This window comes from Mixophyes fleayi, chromosome 2 (genome assembly GCF_038048845.1).
Source record: "Mixophyes fleayi isolate aMixFle1 chromosome 2, aMixFle1.hap1, whole genome shotgun sequence".
NCBI classification, from domain to species: Eukaryota; Metazoa; Chordata; class Amphibia; order Anura; family Limnodynastidae; genus Mixophyes; species Mixophyes fleayi.
The window spans coordinates 92,284,395-92,296,061 of NC_134403.1; the positions used below are offsets into that span (position 1 = coordinate 92,284,395).

An 11,667-nucleotide genomic window follows, 5' to 3' on the forward strand; every position below is an offset into this window, starting at 1 on the left:
TCATGTTAAAGAAAAATGAACAGAAATGGAGGAAACTGTGTTTTTAAAACCAGGGAAAAGAAGGAAGAAAAAAAAAAGTTAAAGACATGGGTAAAACTCCACAGAGATCAAAGTGGACATGTATAAAATATACACAGTGCATTGGAAAGAACGTAGATGCAGGATGTACTGTAACAATTGCGGAAGTATACGTGCCTTATTTGTGTCTGGTTTTAAATGGATCACCTGGCCTTACGTGTCCATGGGGCATTATTATTAATTAACGGGATTTTTCCCCATTAATTTAACAGATTATTTTTCGTCCCCATATAAAATCTTTGATTTTCACACAAAACCGCAGTCCCCATAGAAATCTATGTAGGCAGCATGGTGGTTTAGTGGTTAGCACTTCTACCTCTCAGCACTGAGGTCATAAGTTCAATGGCCTGTGTGGAGTTTGCATGTTCTTCCCGTGTTTGCGTGGGTTTCCTCCGGGCGCTCCAGTTTCTTCCCACACTCCAAAAACATACTAGTAGGTTAATTGGCTGCTATCAGAACTGACCATAGTCTGTCTGTGCGTGTGTTACAGAATTTAGACTGTAAGCTCTATTGGGGCAGGGACTGATGATGATATCAGTGAAGTGTGTAACACCTGGATTAAGGGCCTTTTTAATATAAACTACCATATCTGTGGCAGGGTGGGATTAACTTTCCATCCTGTAAAATATGCTCTGGGGCTCTGCTTACCATCAGTAACCTGCCATTACTGACCACTCCTACTGGTGTTTCTCTGCCACCAGACACTCACCCACTATAAGTGCCAACTGCACACCACAGTGGTACCTCATTGTAGGAGAGTAGTTGCTGTCACCACCAGGCTCCTTCATCAGCACAAGGAACCTCCTTCTTCTGGGTAATGTGTGTAGCTGTTGCAGATCCTCTTTGGCGGTGACTACTTCTGGGTCATCACGAACACTTCATTTGCATCAGGACTGCAGTGTAACTTAAAGAGCGTTGACTCAAGACGTTGGATTCAACACAAGACAATCGGGGGACGGATTATTTTATTAATCTGTCTGGTACTGAAAGCTTGTGAGTAGGGCCCTTTACCTTTCTACTTGTGTCCGTTATTGTTTTATTTTTGGGTTTGTTCCCAATTGCAAAGTGCTGCCAAGCTGGCTGGCGCCAAATAAATTAATGTTAATAAATGTGAATAATAATTGAAAGAATAATACCATAGACAACCATTAAACCAGTCCCCCCCCCAGTAGACGAATAGCTGAATACATTTGAATGGCTAACATTGCTTTGGATGCTAACATTGTTAATACATACAGAATAAATGCCCTTATTTTAATTTGAAACAACATATGCAGATGATAATTAACTTGAATTAATTTGTGTGTTCATGACAACCACTTGTATTCAGTTAACCATGCATCCAGGTATTTCCTTTTTGTCATTTAAAAAAATACATAGATAAAAAAAATAAGTTTGATACTTTCAAATTAGATAAGCCAAGCAGGTCGTGCTGAGAATTGTAGTTCCAAAACAGCTGATGCAACTATTGTCTAGGATAGGAGATAATTTTGGCTCTCCTTGCACTGTTACTGAACTGTGACTGGGTTTGTCCTCGGTCATCCGTGAATTTTTAATTGATCACGTGTTAGTATTTTTCAGTTACTTGTCTTGTAATCAGTTTATCTAACCAGTGAGCTGAGCTATCTTATTTCCCATGTCAGTATTAGTCATCAGAGTCCTGATTGTTTGCTGTCTGACAACCGCCTCTTGAAGTAATCAGTTTTGATGCAGTAAGTACAAGGAATGAACGTATTTAAAAGTCCTAAATGCGCTAGTAAGAACTCACGTATATATAATTTTTGTTACTTTTATCCTCCCTATTTTAAGTTCTATATTTCAGCAATCTGTGTTCCTAATCCATAGTTATTTGTTATCCTGCATTTTTTACACAGTTTTTACACAGGAGGAAGTTACCTGTTTGGGTGACATAATACACATCGGTATTGTACAATTTGTCAGAGTGCCAGAACCTTATATTTGTAAAGCCCCTTCCCCCCCCCGCGAACTGCATGGGCTCCACACCTCCGGGATGCTCAGGGCTGCAAATGGGAAACATCTGGGGAGCGCTGGCTCAGGCCGCCTCTGATTGGCTGCACAGGAGGGGCCGGGGACGGAGCTTTAAACCCGTGACGTCACAGGCCGCGGCTGCTCCAAGCTGCGGGTACCTTGTGGGGGACTCAAAACTGCAGAGGGACCCGAATCGGCAGGGAAAGTCGGTGATCGTGAGAGAGGTGAGCGAGCGGGGAGATGTGCTGGCTGGGTGGACTCACATCGTATATTACAAGCAAAGCGGTGCAGCTTTATAGGGGGTGGGTAGCTGTTGTGATCGGGGGGTTAGAGACACAGACACAATGCCAGACACGGACAGTGGATGTGGTGGGGAAGAGACATGGTGTGCTGGGGGGAGTGGTTAGGTGGAAGATGGACACGATGTACAGGGGAGGAGGAGGGCCTGCCCATTGTGTATGTGAACGTTTAGGTAAATTATATTATCTTATGTCCAGGTAACATGTTTGTAAGTCATACATAAAAATAGACTTCTGATTATATAATCTTTACTAGGCCATGCATAGCCTGGTGAAATAATTCATTTTATCATCCAAAGTACAATATTTAATTAATCTAAGGAATCCCTTAAAAACCTTAATTCAACACACAAAACCTCCAATATCTCCATAACTGGGCCCTGGAATCTGCTAATCTTTGATCCTGCACCCAGTTAACAACACAGCTGAGCTCAGGAATCTCTGGCCATCTGGTGTTCAAACCCGCATTAATAGCTGCATATCTTACCTCGCCATGACCTAATGTATTATTATGATGTTTTTAGGAATATTTGCTAAATAGTTTTCACGTTTTTAGAAAACTTAACACTGTTTTGTGTATGGCAGGAACTGTATTTCTGTTATTGCTTATTAACATTGTTGTTCGTGTGTCTTTGTTTTTGAAAGTCTGTACTGTGATATATATATGATATTGAAATTCTGCCATTTATGTAATAATTATATTTTCCTCTGCTGGAGGTCAGCCCTTTGGCAGCTAAGACCTTGTGACAGATGTAGAGAAGTTGCACAATAAATGCATTGGGTTTCACAAGAATGAAAGTTACCCCAAAAGCAGATGTTGTCATTGTAACAGTACAGCATTGTTGGTTGGTTCTACTATTTTTTTTTTTTTTTTTTGCTCCGGTTGTGAAATCTGCAGGAGAGAGAACAGCTGTGAGATAACTGCTGTGTTCCTTTTCTGTCAAATAAATATATTGGAATTTCTCTTAGGCGCTATGACCAGCTGAAACCAATACATATTGTACATTTTATACAGGTTTTGTGAACTAAAATTGAACTCCCCGGTGGACTATTGTAACAACTTGTCAATCTCTAGTAAATACTTCCTATTTCCAGTTATATCCCAAGTTCCGTAAGCATTGCACAATATATAGTAACCATGTATCTTCTGCATCACACTGAGTCACTAAGTGATTACTACAAATGTATTTTGTATGTAGGGCTTATGGTTTTAAAAATGTAATTGAACAAACTGAACTTTGTGTCTCTTGTTTATCGTGCTTGAGATTGTTAGCTCTTGTGGACACTGCACAGAATATTGTGCTGTTTAAATAAGATAACATGAAAGAAAAGGATTGATGCGGGACAGACAGGGTAATATTTCTATATGTTTCCAGAGCAGGATGTCTAAAATGAGGTGTTGTGTATATATGTGTATGTGTATATCTCTGTCTCTAGGTTCATAACTCATTGCTTATTGAGCTTTACTAAAGACTTACCTTTCAGCTTGATTAATGCTGTTTACACAGCTGAAGTATTTGTGTTTCAGCTCGGTCAAAGACAGTGTAATCAGCATTTATGTTTTCCCCATATTTACATCCTATTTTTATTCTCTATAGAGAACTGAAACCTTTGTTGCTTCACCTACAAGCTTAGCAAGTACAGACTTGGGGAAAGAAAACATAAAATAAGACTTGATGTATCGCTCAAACGAAAAATGCAGTTTCTAACTCTTCCTAATTTCCAGTTGCTGTACCAGGATTTAAAGCTTTTCCCTTGAAAATTCCCATTTGCCCTATTCTCTTGTTATGCATGTTATTCTCAGCATCTGTGCTAATTTTGTATGATGCATAATATTAATATTTAGTCATCTCAAAAGTGCATGATCTTTCCATGGCCATTTCATATGTTTGGGACCGTAACATCACCAAGTTGCTCTAATATAAAACAATTGATGTACACTTTTAATCTAATGTGCTGTCCACATAATGTAAAAGAAAACGTTATTCAGCAGACCAGGCAATCTTCTTTCATTGTTCCATGGTCCAGATCTGGCAGTCACATGGTCATTGTAGATGCTTTCGGATGTGGACATGTCACCTATGCAGCCCCATACGCAGCAAGATGCAATGCACAGTGGATTCTGACACCTTTCTATCATAGTTAGCTATGACGTTTTCAGCAATTTGTGCTACACTAGCTCTTGTGTGGGATTGTACAGATGGGCTAGCCTTCAATGAGAATTCGGCACCCTTGCCCCTGTTGCCAGTTCATCTGTTGTCCTTCCTTGGACCATTTTTGGCAGGTACTAACCACTGCATACTGGGAACCCCTCACAAGACCTGTCGTTCTGGAGAGGCTCTCACCCAGTTGACTAGTCATCACAATTTGGCCCTTGTCAAAGTCGTTCAGATCCTTACACTTGGCCATTTTTCCTGCTTGCAAATCATCAACTTCAAGAACTGACTGTTCACTTGCAGGCTAATATATCCCCACCCCTTGACAGGTGCCATTGTAAAGAGATAATCACTTGTCAGTGGTTTTAATGTCTGGGCTGTACATTGGTTAGAATGGGCTGGTATATGGTGGCATGCAACGTCTCCGACTCATTCATTTTACATACCGCCACTTCTTAACTACCACTTCAACCACTGTGTGTGTGCATAGCAGCTATATTGTTTCGGCAGGGTTGGTCAGGCTCACCCCCTTGTTGGTTTCTAGATCTCTTCAGGAAGCTATGAGTGTTTAGTTTGTCCATGGGTATCAGTCAGCTTGCCATGTAAGTGTCAAACCTATTATTGCTCCCACATAGCACCAACTCCTCCAGTTCCATAGTGTCATTACTGTTGGCGAGCCAATATTTCTCAGTTGTCACTTGTGTTTATTTCCATTTGGTAGTAATTGATGCCTATTTCTCATAGGTTTAAACCTGCCAAGGATTGTGATGTCAGATGTAAATGGGTAGATGGGCACCAGTTTGCAAACCACCAACCGTTAAGGCTGTTTTTGTTTTTTTATACAACGGTCTACCAGATATGGATGACTTCCTGTATGACCACATCTCCATCACTTATTAGAATGACCAGGGTAGACTATTTATTTTATTTTTAACAACCAGTAATGTATGTTACCAGCAGGACAGGAGTTTTTTGATTTTTGAGGTACTGAAGGAATACTTATGAGTCAACAGGACATTGTCTCACTTGCTAGGTACTTTAGGTCTCTTTCCTTTTGTATGATAAAAGCTGGAGTGGTGGAGGGATCTTGCTAACAACTCCCTTTTTTTTTTTCTTTTTTTTTTGTTATATAAAGAGGAGCGAAATAAGGTGTTGTCATATCCAATCTCCCAGGCACATTTTCTTGAATGGGGCAAGTTGCCTGACCAAAGAGCTGTGGTCTGGGATGGAAAAGGAAAACTGCTTAACCTGTAGACAACTCTACCGGTGACTTGTAGACAACTCTACCGGTGACTTGTAGACAACTCTACCGGTGACGTGTAGACAACTCTACCGGTGACGTGTAGACAACTCTACCGGTGACGTGTAGACAACTCTACCGGTGTACCCAATGACCCTCTTTGGCTGTGTTGAAAGCAGAATAAGGCTACTGTGTGAGACACTGACAGTCCTGCAAAAGCTCTCCTCCAGCCTTTCTATATGTGGAGTAAGCTGAGGATTTCCTCATAGTTAAAGTAGTAGGACACAGAGGTAGAGGTTATATGGCTACAGGAAAAAGCATAAAGCATGGGGGGTTCTTGTTTTGCCAAACTAATAGTTCCACTCCTCACCATATATAATGGCTGTGTTAGGGGTTGTATAACTTTAAATCTGTGTTCTGGTTTTCCCAGATCATCTTGATTAGCGAGAAGGGCTTTTTAAAAATGTTTTTTTTCTACGTTAGTACCCAATTATTGCAAGGGGTGGAAATTTAGTCAAATGAGAACTTCCTCATTAGTGTCCCATTTTTCTGTTTCAAAATTCTGGCCTGGGTCACTGAAGCTGAGCTCTACATTATTCCTGAGAAAGAAACCACAATGCATTCAAAGTCAGTTTTTCTGTACTAGATGTAAAATTTGGCAGCCACAATGTTAATCACCATAAAAAGTGCTGAGGTGTTGAATCCTTTTAGTTCTGTTTCTGGTTGACCTGGACTCTAATTTGCTTTGTTCTCCATAGTTCACAATGTTGCATTGGCTCATACTAGGTCATAAGATTGCTAATTTAGTTAAATTAGCATGAGCTTGTCACTTTTCTCATACCTTTTCCACTCTCATCATCATTTATTTATTTATATAGCGCCAACATATTCCATAGCGCTTTACAATTGGGGGCAAACACAGTAAACTAATAAACAAACTGGGTAAAACAGACAAAGAGGTGAGAGGCCCTGATCGCAAGCTTACAATCTCCATGAATGTTTATCGTAGTAGAGGGAAAGTTCCTTGACCTCCAATACTTATTTCCACATGGATGCATTCATCCTTTTTACTCTTACCAGTCACAGCAATACACACCAATATGGCATCGGGACTAACATGACATTGCTGTTTTGGTGCTAGGCCACCCTCCTCAGTGCAGTGAAATGACACTTGGGGCTAGATTTACTAAACTGCGGGTTTGGAAAAGTGGAGATGTTGCCTATAGCAACCAATCAGATTCTAGCTTTCACTTATTTAGTGCATTCTACAAAATGACAGCTAGAATCTGATTGGTTGCTATAGACAAAATCTCCACCTTTTCAAACTCTCAATTTAGTAAATATGCCCCCTGGCCTGATGTTGTTGTCCGTAAACTGGTGTGTCACTCCAGCTGTATTACAGGATAGCTTCACTTTTGTACACATTAGACGCTGGGGATTATATTTACAAATAGACCTTTAACCAATCTTTAAACGTTTTCTATATGGTCTCTCTAGTAGTGTCTATATAGTAGCTGTATTACAGTTCTTGCCATTTTCAGCCGATCTGCTACATTGTGTCCTCGCTCTATGGAAGGGGCCACAATGGTGATGACAGCAGCTTTGGACAAGTATGTGCTTTATGCTTGCTTCACTTGTTCCCTCTTCCTTCTAGATTGCAAGCTCCGATGAGCAGGGCTATCCAACATTTGGGGGTAAATATATTATACTCCGATTTTTTTCAACTCGCCGGAAATCGGCCTTTACAAGCCAGCGCCGCTTTAAATTTTAGCTGTAAACTCGCCGATTTCCGGCGAGTTGAAAAAAATCGGAGTATAATACATTTACCGCTTAGTCTCAACTTTGAGTATGTAGTGTCTGCACACCACTTAAGAGTGTGCATTGCTATGTAAAATGTTGTTCTATAAATAGAGCATAATAATATTGCCCTGTCTATAAACAGAAATATTGTGCATCTTGTCACCACAGCACTGTGGCGTGAACACAATATAGAACTATTTTCACTTCGTCTCAAATTAAAATGAGCTTGTTTTAGTTTTTCGGATTCAACAAACAAATGCGTTTTCTTAAAATAAACAATAGAAAATAAACCCCTTCCTTGGAGTGTTTAGATACAGGCTTGAGACTTGCAAAAACAATGTTTGACTCCATGCTATCATTTGATCATCCTGCAACAACTAAGTGCACTCTCTGTGGGACATCTATTGTCTATGAATATTTTTATAATGGAAAAGCTGTCAAATCTTAATCTTTAGTGTTTAAACAGATGTCTATTTGATTATCGAGACTAGTCAAAGGGGGGAATTCAATTCCCCCGAAGTACCACCGCGTTATGGTTATTACGGTAACATTAACCCGGCTTTCTGTTCGCAGCTCAGGGAGCCGTGAGCAAAAAGCCGGTGTTAGAACTACCGTAATAACAGTAATTAGGTGCACTATTACCGTAATAACGGTAATAGTGCGCAGGCCGCGTTACTTTTTCAAGTAATGTGGCCAACTGAATTCCCCTGACTACATTTGGCTAATTCCATTTCTCAAAAGCTAAAAGTAGTAGTTACTGCTAGGCATCTCTATCTGTATCCATGTGAGTGATGATATATTCAAGATAAAGTTATACAGCGCTTTATATATATTTATCAGAGAAATCTACAATATAGGTTTTTAGACTGCGAGATGTGATTCAGTTAAATTTATACTATACAGCAATTGATGTTTATTGAGATCACCTCTTTATCTTTCAGAACTACTTTGGAGATTAGTTGTATCAGTATATACTACATCAAGAGATTTTGATATCCTATTAGGAGATTAATAATGAAGGGAATTTTCTCTTGATGTCTTAACAAGGAATTTCTTTTTCCCTGTACTGTTGCCGGGTGTTTGTTTTAACACAATACATACACACAATTTACCACTTTTTAATATTTCGCATTTTTAAATGTATACAATAAAAGTCAAGTTTTATTCATATATGGAATTTACTGATAAGGGACTGGAGTGCCTCTTATGTTTTCTCTTTTCTCTCTCTATATGCTCCATGTGAGACAGCCAGCCATTCTGGACCTTGGTGGCCAAATGCAACAAGGAGCAATCTGCATATCTCTACCCAGAAGATTTGCTAAAGTCAAAACTGCAGCAAAGCTACTGGAAAAGCCCCGTTTTACAAAGTGTCACATTCAAAATTACAATTTCTAAAAAATAAAATAAATAAAAATAAAAATCTATATTTTTCAAGTCAAAAACACTACATGAATTAATGTGTACTTTGCCAAACCACCGGGAAAAAAAATAAAAAATCCCTCTGGATAAAAGAGCCAGTTTGAACTTTGTTGACTCTCGATAGTAAAATAATAAAAATAAATAATGTAAAAAAAAAACAACAACCCAAGGCTGTGCTACTCTATATCTACCTGGACCTCTAGGGAGGGGACCAGAGGAATAAAATTAATCTTTTGCCTTGACTATTTAATAAGAAAAAGAAAAGTGCAGCTGTATTTTAATAATAAATAGCATCCCTGTATATTTAATAGTAAATAGTGCCCCTGAAGAAAAAAAAAATTATATATATTTTTAAACATATTTTATTTAGCATTTTACAGAATTTTTACAGCCCTTGATATTTAATAATAAATAATAGTAGCCCTGTAAATAATTAATAATAAATAATGGTGCCCCTGTTTAATAACAAATTATCCCCTGCAGAATCTTCTTTAAACGTCTCACTACCACTTACAAAGCTCTCTCCCAGTCTACTGCCCCCTACATCTCTAACCTCCTTACCATTCACACTCCTGCCTGCTCCCTGCACTCTGCTAATGACCGTCGCCTCTCCTCCACTCTAATTACCTCTTCTCACTCCAGAGATAATAATAATGATAATAATAGTGTCCCTTGTATTGTATTTAATTAGATATAATTATTGGGTCCGTTTTTTTGTTTATTTAACATAATTTATTTAACATAATTACAGCCCTCCTATTTTTATCTGTAGTGCTGTGCGAAGATTATATACTTGCCCACCATCATGATCATTTCTTTAACCACCGCAAACAGTAGGGAGAAACATCCCCACGTGAACGGAGTGTCCTGTTCCCGTTGCGCAGAGTGTTCAGGTCTGCTAAGCCCGCCTACTTAATGGGCGGGCAGACAGTCGAGAGCGGTTTCTCATCTGTGATTGACTGTAGAGATGTTAGAATCTGAATATCTTTAATTCAATCAAAAAATAGATTGTATGTAGACCAGGAAGATCTTTTCCGTGCTGCACAATGTTGAGCAGTTGTAGAATTAATAGATTTGTACTATCCATCTCAATCCAATCTTTTTAGATGGACATTTTTCACCAAAATCAGATTATATAGCGATTTTGTCCACCCACATTTGATTGTATTGACTTGTCATCCAGACATGTTGGTTATTTCACAAGTCAATAAGAAGTGATCTGATTGAATAATTGGATTATTATTATATGTGTAGCCCAGAAATCTATGTGTAGAGTGGCAAAGTGAAATGGATGGAAAGACTTCTTTGACATTTTGACTATCAAAAAGCAGGACATGCAGTTGAAAGAGAAGCTCAGTAGCACAGTTAGTCAGTGTTGGGAGTTGGTAGGATGAATCTATGATTATCAATGGGATTTGACAGGTCTGCTAATGTGGTATTTGGCACTCTCCAGGCCCTTCCTGGCAGCCTTTGAGTGGAATGAGATGGGGTTAGTCTGTGTTTCAGTTTGGACTTTTGTGTCTGGAATCTTTGTGGTTTTCAGTTGTATATCTACAGAGAAATGACTGTTACTGAATAAGGACCTGTTACGCAGTTTTGAAAAATCTAGCCTAATTGCAGTATAAAATTAATACACATATCAATTATTGTTTTAAATAAGCTGTGAAACTAAGCCCTCCCTTTCCGTCTTCTATTTCCTGCAGTAATGCCAGAGGCAATATTTAAATTGACTGTTGTATTGATCTGAAAATTCTCTAACATTAAGTTCATGTGATCATTCATAGCCTGACTTAAGTGCTACTCTACTTCCTAGAATTTGAAGTCATTTGTTAAGGAGAGCAAAGCAAAAAAAAAAAAGTGACTTTGCACCTTGGCAAAACCAATTTGCATTGGAGGGGGAGGTAAATTTAAAATGTGGGGATAGATTATAGTTTGGGTAAGGCAAAAATTTCAGTGTAAAAATAATGCTATCAAATATTTGTGTGCTGCATGAAAGAGCAGCCAGTAATTTCCTTATATGCAAAATAATAAACTAATTTGCACCCTTTGCATTGTAGCATGGTTTGACCAGGATCAAATTTACTCCTTTTTTTTTTTTTTGCCTTACTCTCCTTATTGACTCAGTGTGTGTTTCTCAGGAGTTCAGATTCTGCAAGAGCATGGAATGTTCACAATCATGAATCTCTGGAATAACTGCCCAGAAGATAAATTCATGCAGGCATGTATACAGACAAATGTAAAGAAAACTGCTTATAGCCGGAATACACAGTAAATGTAACAGGCTTGTTTATATGTTTTCTGTTCAGATGTAGTTACAACTGCATATTAATCCTATTTTGTGTGACCGCTATCAATTAGATAGATAGATGCACACAAACATCCTAAACACATTCTGAATCCTCTACACTGTTTCATAGGCATCTCTCAATTACTTGTATACCAGTTTCATAATAGGTTCATGAAACATACATCAAACATGGAGTAATCTTGGACCAAATTAAGCAGTTGCAGCTGCATGGGGCAAGCAGCTGGATTATATGAGGGACATTGTATGTTTGTCATGTTAACACACACAGTCCAACAGTGGTACTCTACAGACTGGATTTCAGAACAGGCCCAAAATGATCTGATATAATTCCATCATGTTATGTACTGCTATGTACAAAATAACTGCACACAAATAATT

The 11,667-nt window shown here is 38.8% G+C and overlaps 1 protein-coding gene across 2 annotated transcripts in view; it reads left to right on the top strand.

The window, feature by feature from the left end:
* The first annotated feature begins 1,769 nt into the window (after nucleotides 1-1,769).
* Nucleotides 1,770-11,667, top strand: part of LOC142141309 (nck-associated protein 5-like) — a 56,984-nt gene continuing 47,086 nt past the window's right edge. Inside the window, exon 1 of one of the 2 annotated variants that reach the window (XM_075199660.1) lies at nucleotides 1,770-1,790. The gene's annotated coding sequence lies outside the window, so the exon portion shown is untranslated. Of the gene's footprint in view, nucleotides 1,791-2,175; nucleotides 2,292-11,667 lie in introns of those variants that run through there. The other variant, XM_075199657.1, reaches the window with a different exon arrangement.